The following is a 12,351-nucleotide window of genomic DNA, read 5'->3' as shown; positions in this document are numbered from 1 at the left end:
CAGGGTAATGAGCAAGTTCTATGGAGTTTTTTTGGTCGATTGCGATACGAAAAACACAGAGATTACATAATTTTCAAAACAAAAAAAAAGATACATAAATATGAACTCTCCTGATTCATTAATTGTTATTTTAGACGATTGAGAGAATTGGCCCCAAACTGCAGAGCAAGCGAACTATAATGCACCAGAAGGAAAAAAAGAAACAGTTGTCGGATATTCGAAGAAGCATAAGAAAATGATAACTTTTAACGAAATTCGACGCACTGTGTGATAATTTATTTAGACACGGATTTTTTATAACCACCCTTCTTCATGTCCAATCACGTGCGTCCGACACTGGTAATGCTCTCACTGAAACCTCAATTTACTTCATTTCTACACTTTCGTTAAGATTTCAATGATCAACACTGGTCATTATATTTGTATCCCGCATCTTCCTGCGTTTAATAAGCAGATTGCACGTTAAAAAACAGTCCATTTCTTAGTGTGGATTACATTTTGTTGCGTTTTATTTGCAGTTGTTTGGAGTAAAAATCAGTATTTCGAAAGCTAATTTTTGTGAAACATAATTTCTTGAAGACCCTTATAAGGCGTATGGATGCGAATAGAAAAATCACCATTTGTTATACAAAAATCTAACTACCTACTGTTGCCGATTGACAGCGTCTACTTCAAACATGTTTCGTTTCCCGTAGCAAATTGACAACTTCATGTTTGACACTTTAGGCGCTGAATTTCTTCTTCTCAAATACTATGGATATTTTTGTACAATTTAACATGCGCATTCAGTACTTTAATTGCTGGTTATTTTCTACTCGTATTTTAACTTCAACAACATGCAACTTTTACAGAAATCATATATTTTGTGCCATAAATATTTATTAAATAATTTTAATGAACAATTGTCGTGTTAAAATATGTAACACTATGGTGTTGAGCGACACACAAAGTTTCAAGACATTTGAATGCGTAATGTTCGAAAAAATGTCCCTTATCTGATAAAGAAACTTAGTTTTGAAAAAAGAGCATTTTAGTGGAAAACATTAGCCTATATAATGCGTGCCAGCAGATTATATTAAAAAAGTTAAAAATATTTCTAGTACAGGTAGAATGATGAACCTGAACACAGAAGCAGAGAATTTCATAGTGTTTGAAAATTGAAAAATTCGAAAATATGTTTTTTGGAAAATTAGCGTGTGCCTACCCTCTTAAAATTTCATTATTCGTTATTTAAATTTTCACATTTGGATCTATGCACCATTCAGGATTATACGATTAAAATTTCTTTAAAATAGCAAAATTCGCCATCTCTGGATTAAACGCAGTAAATTGCGGTTCTTAAAGTTTGCGTAATACACACGTGATTTTCGGTGTTATCAGAGGTACGTTTCAGAAACTAAATATAGAAGTAACTATACAAATTGCTGGGTCGCGAAAACATGGTTCGACTGATACCGCGACTTGTAATAAGAGCTTCACACATTGATCTGAAGGACTGCTGCAAGGTCATTTTCCAAAGTGCATACAAATACTTCAGAATATTATAAACTGTAGGTACAGTGCAGCACTTCTCAATTTAGTTTTCGCTGGTTCATTTCTCACTGCAGTTCACGGTAATTAAAATAATTCTTTGGGGGAAAAATATTCCCTCCATTTATATATCAGCCTTAATTGATTTATTTAACTTTGAATAAGATTTATATTATCCAAGTTTTTAACTGTCAGAGTTAGAGTTCCGTTCGACATTTACTCGAATAATCAGGACCTTAATGTTTGTCGTATGATTAACGTTTATTGCGCTTTGCATAAACCACAGAACTCGATTACCCCATTAAACACAAGAATTTTCCCTTCACTACCATATCCCTGAATATAGTCTACACCAATGATAATAAAGAGCGTTTCCATGTAAAAATATTTACGTGCATTACAAAATATTGATGGAGATATATATACATCATTTACTAACGGGGAGAAAAAATATATTTCCTTAAAAATGTAAATTTTTATTTTACTTTTTACGCGCGTAATTGTATTTCGCCATAGAACAGAAATTGCTGCAGTGGGCCGTATCGCTTTTAGCTCAGGGTATTAACAGAGAAGTCTTAATCGTCTAAAATTATTATTCCTGCTCTAGGAAGGATACTTTTTTTCCCCGTTGGTGTGAGTAGAATCTCTTAAATTATTCATGAGTAATATTAATCTGCATACTTAATGGAAAAGAGAGGCCATTGGAAAACGGCTGCTGGTATAAGATCGAGACCACAGATTGATTAAATAAAGGAAAGAGAAGACTATTACAGATGAACAGAGGGTCGGGTTGGAATATTGGAGGTTGGAAGGCAGGTCATTTCTCCTGGGAATTTTCCCACGTATCGCTTTAATGGCTTTTCAAACATCGTTCCTGTTGTTCCCAATGTTTCAGTTTCTGTGGTGATTGAAGCATCCGAACGAGGCTTGGGATTTATTTCACGGCGTTTAAATCTCGTACCGTTCTAGGATTTAAAACCCAAAGATCAAACAAAAGTCGGAATTGACGATGGAAATAATTAGTGACTTCCTCCGTGTAATAGATTAAATTCGAATTTCAAGATCCAATTCTCGTTCCCAGGAAGCAAAGTTATTTTCAGGTAGATAAAACCTGTATATCTTAAAAATATTTCTTCCCTATAACATCATACATTTATGTATGATATCCGTTCCAATTCGTATGTTATTTATTCCTTTTCTCACCTCAGATTATTGGTATCAGTTGTCTTGATTTTTTTAAATACTTTATATACTGGCTGTGTTGGTAATGAAGTTATAAGCAAAAAAATATATCAATAAGTTATAAAGGTAAGATGTACAATCGGTCCCGCTCAATCGGATATCTACGATTCCAGTACACAATATTCGATTGTGTGAGGAACAATTCAATTGCCATTTTACAATGTTAGTATAGTTTGTACATTGAAAACTGATGAAGGATGAATGCTTATGATTCTTCTGGAATCAGACGTAAAAAAATGAAATGAAAATTTAATGACAATGATCACAATACCCAATATATTATAGAAGAGTAGGTAAACGTCGTCTATAATACTCAGAAAAATCACCAACGAAGAAAGCAAATACAAGGAAAATACAAAACTCCTAATGCTTTTCGACAAGCTATGGGTGTCGTCTTCAAAGGATAATACATATCACGCTGACCGAGGAGCCCACTTGGATTGGTTACGAAATCTTAACACTCGGTCGATCAGCGGAATGAAAAAATATACGTCTGTTGAAGTGAAACGCCGTGCCCAGAATGAAGCTGAGTGAATGCGTGACAAAAGTCTTCTGTAACGCCCTGATTCTTTGCTTGCAAAATGGAGCTATCTGATTAGTGCATTCGAATTTTCTTACAATACCTGTTTGTAATGCACTTAAACCATTGCGCTGCGATCAGTAGTATATTGATTTATTGCCGTTTACTTATTTATTTTTGAAGACCTGAACATATGTGCCTTTATAAAAAAAAAAAATCCACTTTTAATCAAGTAAGTTACGCCCTCTATTGGTTCCAGATCGAACAACAATAAAATAATTAAATACAAATACAAGGCCCCAACAGGCAACATGTCCAACGAGGTGGCTGAGAAAAAGATGCCCATAACAAGTATGGATGTCAAATATTTCTAAAATACAGTAACCCACAATTAAAAACGCAATTATAAAAACTATAGACGACATATATACATGATAAAATATTATGCAATGCCCATATAGAATATTTATGGTTGTCTTATTCTAAGTATGAACAGCTTCTCGATTTACCCCAACATGTTTATTGTCTTTCTTTTTAAATGTGTCAATTGTGTAAGAATTTACTACCTCCGTTGGCAAGGAATTCCATCTATTAACAACCCTATTAGAGGAAAAATTCCCTGCGACACCATGACCTAACATTGTACTAACCAAGAATACGCATTGAAGACAACTTGAAAATACTTGGAGACCGGTACCTACTTTCAAATGTAATTTTCTTTTTGAATATTAACTTAATAACATATTTTCCATTAATTCCTGATGTTTCATCAAATAAAAACATTATGTGTAGAGTGGTTGGTGTGTATTAACAGTTGACGTGTGAAGCGTAATATTCGATTACGAATTCGAGTTTATTATTATCATTACATTGAAAACATTCAATTTGTTTCACAAATAGAAATTCTTTCTTTTTTGCGTAATTTTTTATAACCGTAAGACATTGCACGTTTGTGCAGATTTTTTATGGTTTTTTATTTTATTTGATAAGTTATCGTCCTTTTTGGGCTGAACAAACAACAAAACTAAAATAATAAAATGCACTGAAGATAACTTTGACACATTACAAACCACAAAATCTGGATTTTTCATAAATTTTAACCGTTCACACATATCTTACTTAAATTCTGAATGCTGCATTCAACAAAAATATTGCTTACATATTGGCTGATATGCATTTACAGATGTCGTTGGATTTCAATATTCTCTTAAGCGGGAAGAACTTTTAGAAATTATCAAATTAAGCGGAAACTTCAATATTGTCTCAATGGGAGAAAGGTTCCAGAGTCTTTTATCAGTATAACCGTAGTATCAGATTATCCGTTACCCAGTTAAGCGGGGACGACGGTTACATATATCTTCCTGCAGTACAGAATCGAAATTTGCAAAAAAAATAGCTTACGTGTAAACATAGAAATCGAATTCACTAAACGCGATCAGTTCATTTGACTACTTCAGAGTACATGTAAGATTTAATAAATCATCAGAAAAATTTTAATCTACGTATGTTTGAGTTTTGACAAATTTTTTAAAAAAATGAAAAAAAAAAGACAAAAATTGAACAAATGATAAATAAGCACACTTCGATAAATACACGTATGATAATCTGTTTGTTTAAACCGAATAATTGGTATTATACGTGAGAATATTCAGATTTACGTTACACTGAAGGTACACTGAAGAATACTTTGAGAGGATAAAAATGGGGAGAGGAATCCCGATTTATATATATGGACATAATTGAAGGAAAAATTTAGAAACTAAAAATTCATTTATATTTTTTTTGTTCTTTTTTCTCTATTTATTTATTCATTGTATTTATTTATTTTTCTGCAGGCAGGATCTTACCTGAACACAACATCTAAGAAATCGAAACATTTCATATATGCTTTATAAAGAAAAATGTAAATAAGTACAAAACTTCCAGCTATTTATAAATATAATGTGGAGCATATATATATTTCCGTGTCTATTAATATCTCTTAAAAATCAAGTGCGTTTTATGATATTAACTGAACTTATCAGTTTCACTTCAGCAGTCGAAGCTATCGAATTTAGTAATAATTATGCTTCCCAAGGCTGAAAAAAAATTTCGAATTCAGTATCGTTCAAACACATTATACCACGTTCAAAACCATTCAATGCTCTTGAATACATTGACTAATATCGCAGTGATGAAAACCATTAATATTGGTTATTCACAAAATTATTCATCCAAAGCATTTCATAGTATTCATGTGATATTCAGTTTTCTTTTTTTCTGGTGTATAAGGCTTTATTAATTGTAAGATACACTTTTATTTCAATTTACATATCTTCAGTTTTAATATATATAACTTTTACATTCCGTTCCTTAAATTTTTTCTTCTCTAATTTATACGCATATTTCATTGAATTTATATTATTTGTAATTCCAATAAATTTGTTATCTTAGTTTTCGTCTTATTTTTATATTATTACCGTGAAATTAGTTTATTTTCTAGTGGTAACAATTTGCAGTTGCGAACGGTATAAAATATTAATGGGAACTAATCATTTTACCCATTTTGGGCATCTTTTCAGTGACCTCGTTGGACAGTTGACTGTTATGGCCTTTGTGTTTGTATTTTTATTTATGTTCAAATATATTAATAAAATCAATGAGGAAATACGATTGAATAGAGGAAACACACAAATTGTGTTAAACAATGAGATAATTTAAATCTGTCGAACTTAATCAAGTTTTAAATATTTTTTTTTTAACTTTTGAATAATGATGCGTTCAGACTATTTTTAATAGTGTCCAAATCGTTTTAATAAAGTTATTTATATATAAATGATGTTTAATATATGAAAAAAATCAAAAGTTTGGATTATTCTCGTGCATCCCGTATATTGTGAAAGAACAAAACTTTTTTTCCACGGAATACTCACGACTTCAACGAAATATACGGGATGGTTTTTTCTAAATATTATATCTATATTCATATACATTTTGTATTGGGCGAATATATTTATACGGAATTGCATGCGTAAATAGTACAATAAATAAATGAGTTAATAAATTATACCGTATCTACTACATAGAACTGATTAAGTGCTGAATAAACTTACTGGTAGAAGTTGATCGAATCCGTTGATGTACTGGAATATCACGATAGTACTTCCAAAGTAGAGGACGGAATATTTAAATTTCCCACTAAATTTCCACATTCAAACGCTGTGTATTTTCCCAGTCACTTTATAACAAAATCGTTTATAAGCTCAGATTGAAGTTCACATTTGGTTTAGTAGTTTACAAGTTTGAGATGATGATGATGATGAGGGCGATTGCTCTAGTTTTTGTTTGCACGATGGGCTCGAGAAAAGATTTGATCGTAAACTTTTAGAGTATAGCACAACACAAATTTTACATATATAATGATTATGTAATTTTGAAGTTAATAGATACGAAGCAATGTCCGTGATTTGTTTCTGGAATCGGGAAGATTTTCGACTGCAACAACTTTATTTAGAAATGTGGTTGGAATTGGAAGAAAGATGTGAATCGTGTGTGACTGGCACGAATTCCTCACAACTTCTGCCCTTCAGTTTCATTGCCCCGCCGAGCAGGAGTATTTTCTCAACATTGGACTGAACTGACTCTCTCGGAGTAGCTAAGCTCTCGGCAGGACAGAGCCGATCGTTCCTGGAATGTTCAACTCGAGCAAACAACGCCCTCTATACGTCCTACTCTGAACTTCATTCCCACCGCCTCTTATTCTCTGGCTGAATGACAGCCAGGATTTGTCCTGGATAACTTTGTTTCCCGCAATCATGCCAATAATACATTAATATTCGAAGCTAGAAATGTAAATAATTTCATTAAAAAATTTAAACACTTACATAAAAATAATTAAATGTATATAAGAGAGAGAGAGAGAGATAATTTTAGCAAACCAGAATAAATTCAAACTTCTATGAATTTAACTTAATTTAAATAATAAACTAAATTTCATAAATAAAATTGTAGCTTGGCATGTTTGTCATTAATATGTTTACCATGTATAAGTGTTTAAGCACTTCTACAACTAATTAACTTTATCATATGACCACAATATACAGGGTGTCACATAAATTCATAAAATTTAAAGGAATTGGTATATTTGCATGTGGTTTTTGCAAAAATGTTATTCTCACAAAAGGGAATTTTCATTGGTACAAAAAAATTACTTTAAATTTACGTCGATACAGGGTTCTTGCTGTAAATGATTACAGCAAGATAATGATTACAGCCTTGTAATACCTTACCTTTTCTTCAATATCTTGTGACCGAAACGTTCGTAAATCTTCAGCGGGGGATTCGTGGCTGAAGTAAAACACCTTCACCAATAGTGTTTTATCTACCAATGGGTCCATCTACACTTTTTAGCGCACTTTTTCTACTGTGTTACCTACTTTTAAAGCCTCATTTAAATACCAATGGTAGGAAAAATCAGAAATAAGTTGTTAATCGAACTCCCTGCATTTATAGGGCTCTAATTTGCATATTTCAAGTGATTTGCTTCCGTGCAGTGCCGTCTATAAAAAAAATGCGAACGATTTTTTATTCTGTTCAAATAAAAAATCTTCCCATTCGTCAGAACTACTTTTGTTGCATTGAACATTTTTTTTTTCCGTTGAGCAAACGGAATCCAAACAAATCAATTCATTCAATTCTTATGATTTTTTTCTTCAACTACTCATGGAATAATGAGACAAGCTGTATATCGCTATATATTGGGTAAACAAATTTGTTTACGTTCGGTTACCCTCCGAGGTTAGTTGACAGTAAATGATTCATATATGCGACAGTTTCAAACGCACATTTATGAAGCAGTAATTATTTTATTATTGTTATTATGTAAGAGAAATAGAAAGCAAAATAACCTTTCGGATTTCCACCTGAAATAATTTTATTAGGTTTTTCGTAATCTCAATCTGATATTCGAATGCTTCTAAACCTTATAAAACTAGCTATGAAAATATATTTTAAAATTCCATACACTCGAAGTTTTATTATTTGACAGTAAGATTATAAGATTCTTGAAAGAGCTTGTAGAAAGAAAATTCGTCTGAAAATTATTATTAATACCCTTGTATTTTTGTTTTCACCCCTGGGTAGATCGAGATCTTAAAATTACATATAAACTCAAGATGGAGCTATCTCTCGACACAATGAGACTATTTTAAAGCTGTTTTAAAGCTTTGAAAAACTAACTAAGAATATAATAAAATACTAGTCACAGTTAATAAATATTTCTTAGAAAAATTATGCTTAAAAATTTTGGGATTAGTTGTGCGATTCCAATTGCATCGATCGCGGAAGATAACTAAAATACACAAAAAAGCCTTGCGATGTAAGTTTGGGATCAATATAATTTTATTTTTAAAATATTCATTTCTTTTAAAGATTCCAATTCATTTCCAAGCATCGTAGACTACTGAAATATTTGAGATAAATGATAAAAAAAAATTAACACAGGATTAGTTGATATTTAAAAAAATGAAACATGAAGATTTTTGAAAAATTATGAAGAAAAAGCAATGACATTTTGAGTGGAGATGAATACCTTGAAACTTATTTTGGTATACAACTTTTAAATACAATTATAATGTGAAACTCTTGCTGTGAGATCAAATTCACCACATTTTGGCCATGTAAAGATTGGGAATTTTTTTTTTTTTCAGAAAATAAACTTATAATTAAAATATGTTGTGTACAGAAAGAAAAACGTTACTCATTAATGAATTAACTTCTGATGTTAAGAATGGGAACATCGGAAAGCAGTATAAATTCTACATTTCAGAAAAACATTTGATGAAAAAGTTCTAGAGAAATGCTTTTGTAAATAAATTCTTTTTCAAAATGTATTTTCATCAGTTTTAAGTGCACAAAGTTTTGTTGAAAATGGCTCAAAATCACGGTGTGTTGTGATCAAATTTCAATGTAATAAATGAGTAATTAATTGTAGTTAAAAAAAGTAATTATATAATACATTTCCCAATTAATATCAATAAATAATATCAAAATTTTGTAATTTTTCAACTTTTAATTCATTTAAAATAATTGCAAATTTAATTTTATCATTTTTGTCGCACGGCCATTTTCTGCACACTAGGGCTAATTAGACCGGAACCTACAATTTATTGCCGATTCCGAACAGCAGGCTTGTTTTTTATACTCGTCGAGAAGTTGGTGCGCTAACCAACTTCTTTTTGTTGGGAGTTTTTACTGTGGTCATGTCGCCGTTTTCGTGGTACGCCTGTGTCAGGAAAGTTTCCTGACAAGGACGAAGCGGGTATCGAACTCGTGACACCTCTAAACATCCTTTGGTACGGGCGAGTATCTTATCGACCTGGGATACCGCGGCCAATTCAATATTTATATAATACAACACCGATAAGTAAGGCTTACCTTACTGGTAATTCAGAGGTATTCTCAGGAATTTTCTATGTTTGAAAAGTTTCCGTTCCTATCAGATAAAAGCATGAAAGAGGGAAGAAAGAAAAAGAATCACTTGACATTACTGAATGGCGTCTTCGGGACTCAAATTACAAGAAAAGAAGAACGATTCCAGGAAAACCCAATATGGACGGAAAACACTGATAGAGTTTTTACCGGGGGATAGAAATCCTATCTTTATTGATACGCGACGACTGAATCGGCAAACATCCGCGCAATTATCTCGGAAAACATTAGATGGTGAATGTGTACGAATCGATTTCTAATAACAAGTCAATGCATTACCACGTTCTACTCGCTTTGATTAAATATCAACTTTACCAAGCATACAGCTACCGCTCAAGTTAAATACACATCGCAATGAATGCTGTATTTTTCTCTGCATAGGATATTTTTGCGATCTCTGTTGATACTGCAGAGACGAATTCTACGGCATAAATATAAAATGTTCAAGCACATTGTCACGAAATGTAAACGTCGGAAAATTAGAACTATCATTTCTCTGTCTTTTCTCTCAAAGTCATCATTTTGAAATAGTTTCAATAAACATCATGTGTGTGTGATATTGTTAGCTTCATTATTTTGAAAAATGTTTATTTCTTGTCCTTATCGGAAGAAACACCGTCGTTCACTATTTCTAAGACAACTACTACTAAATCATACATAAAACTCGGCCATATTATTCTGCGGAACTTCTCACGAATTGGTACATGTTGGAATGTGCGTGTACGTGCTGTGAACCTAATGTGAGGTCTGTTTCTGTGTAATGCTAGTTATGTGTAGTGCTGCCATCTGCCATCAATTTTTCTAACTGTGAGTGAAGTGTAATGATTGAATAATTGTACCGTTGTAGGCCTGTTTCTATCTGTTGTGTGAAGTGTTACCCGGGAAATCACCCGATGCGAGTCCGTCACTATGGCCACTCGACCCCCCACAAAATGATATTGATAGGAAGGAAAGGTTAGTCATCGATGGCATAATTGCATGTTTCCAAACGTTTCCCCCAACACCAGCAGTAAGTATCGTCAGTGTCCAGAGGAAAAGCCGCGCTCTTCACTTGCTAATACAATAAATACGAAAAATTGGCTGTATGAAGACATAGTGGTGTTTAGACAATTGAAATTCGTCTTTGCCCTCAAGGAACTAAAATCCCGGTCTCTCGAATGCTAGACGAGTGCTCTACCATTAAGCTATGAAAGTCGACTAAATATTCCCTTTTTGGAGTGTATACAACTGATATGCTGAATGACTCCGTGGCACTATGAACAGCGGCAATATTCGACCGGCATCCGAGATACCAGGGCTCAAATTCCCGTGAGAGCAGAAGGGAATTTCCTTTCCCGAACATGAATGTCTTTTCATACAGCCAGTTTTCCAAAAACAATGTATAACAAATGGAGAGAACACCTTTCTTTACATGTACGTCGTCATCTGGTGTCCTTGATGCTACTTACGAGCTATTAGGGAAAAGTTATCGCCATCCATCGCACTGAAGCCCCATTCACAGCATATATACACATATACGCTCCATTGAGGGAATATTTTATTTGTTTTCATAGCTTAGTGGTAGAGCACTCGTCTTTCACCAGGGAGGCGTAATTACAATCCTTACACACTTAGTAACACCAGAGACATTCGCACGCAGTGATTGGGTACTGCAAGCAAGACGTCACAAAGAAGGGGCGGAGCATTTGCCGAAACTGAATTTCGCCAAACTCACTATGCGGTTTTTAGTTGACGCTACAATGGGGTTGCTCTAACGCAGTGTTGCCTTCCACTGATCTTATTCACAAAAGGTAATGACAACTTCACTCAAAAAATTAATTTGGCCCGTAGCAGGACCTAGGAATGTAAGGTTTGTTTATATGTAACCGGGAGACCGGGGTTTTAGACCCCATGAAGACAGCGATGATTTTTTTTATTTTCTATACATCAGTATCTGTTCATACAGTCAATTTTTCGTATATAATCTCATCAGAGTTTACTTTAAATAGTCGTTATGGGGTGTTTCAAAAAGAATCACCCGACTTGAAACTTCGTACAGTACGAAAAATATTGGACATAGACACTTAAGATTAATTTTCTATTACATGGCTAAGCATGAAGGTTTTTTACAAACCAAATTAACGGTGCACAATATGTCCACCATGGGATGCACGGCATGTATGTTAGTCAAATTTGTCCCAAACTTTTAAGAGCATGTTTGCGTCCACTGCTTCCACAGCTGCTGTTATAAGTACTGTACCTTCAGTTCGGCTAATGTAACTGGAAGGGGAGACACATAAACGTAGTCTTTATGAGGTCCGGAGATTTTGGAGGCCAGTGTCAGGTCCCGTTCGGCCGATCCATCGTTTAGGATTGTGAGAATGTTTAAAAATTCTCGAACGTCCAAGCCTTAGTGTGGTAGTGCCCCCATCCTACTGAAAGATAGTTAAAAAGAAAGTTATCCGAATCGGTTTTTAAGTGTGGGAAAAGCCAGTCTCAAGCATATCGAGATATGTGATTCCCGTAACAGTGGTCTCTATGAAAAAAAGGGGTCATACACCTTTCTCCGAGAAATTGCACAAGAAACATTAACTTTAGGCGAGGCTCTCTCA

At 33.5% G+C, this 12,351-nt stretch overlaps 1 protein-coding gene across 1 annotated transcript in view; it reads right to left on the bottom strand.

The window, feature by feature from the left end:
- Window positions 1-6,944, bottom strand: part of LOC149076304 (uncharacterized) — a 101,510-nt gene extending 94,566 nt beyond the window's left edge. Inside the window, exon 1 of the mRNA XM_089243861.1 lies at window positions 6,385-6,944. The gene's annotated coding sequence lies outside the window, so the exon portion shown is untranslated. The remainder of the gene's footprint in view (window positions 1-6,384) is intronic.
- Window positions 6,945-12,351: the final 5,407 nt, after the last annotated feature.

The sequence above is a fragment of the Pholcus phalangioides genome, unplaced genomic scaffold, assembly GCF_987345545.1.
Source record: "Pholcus phalangioides strain wild (caught in Gottingen) unplaced genomic scaffold, Ppha-v1.0 ptg000015l_1, whole genome shotgun sequence".
In the NCBI taxonomy this organism is placed as follows: Eukaryota; Metazoa; Arthropoda; class Arachnida; order Araneae; family Pholcidae; genus Pholcus; species Pholcus phalangioides.
The sequence above is the reverse complement of the archived record's forward strand: the minus strand, read 5'-3'. Positions and strand labels throughout refer to the sequence as shown.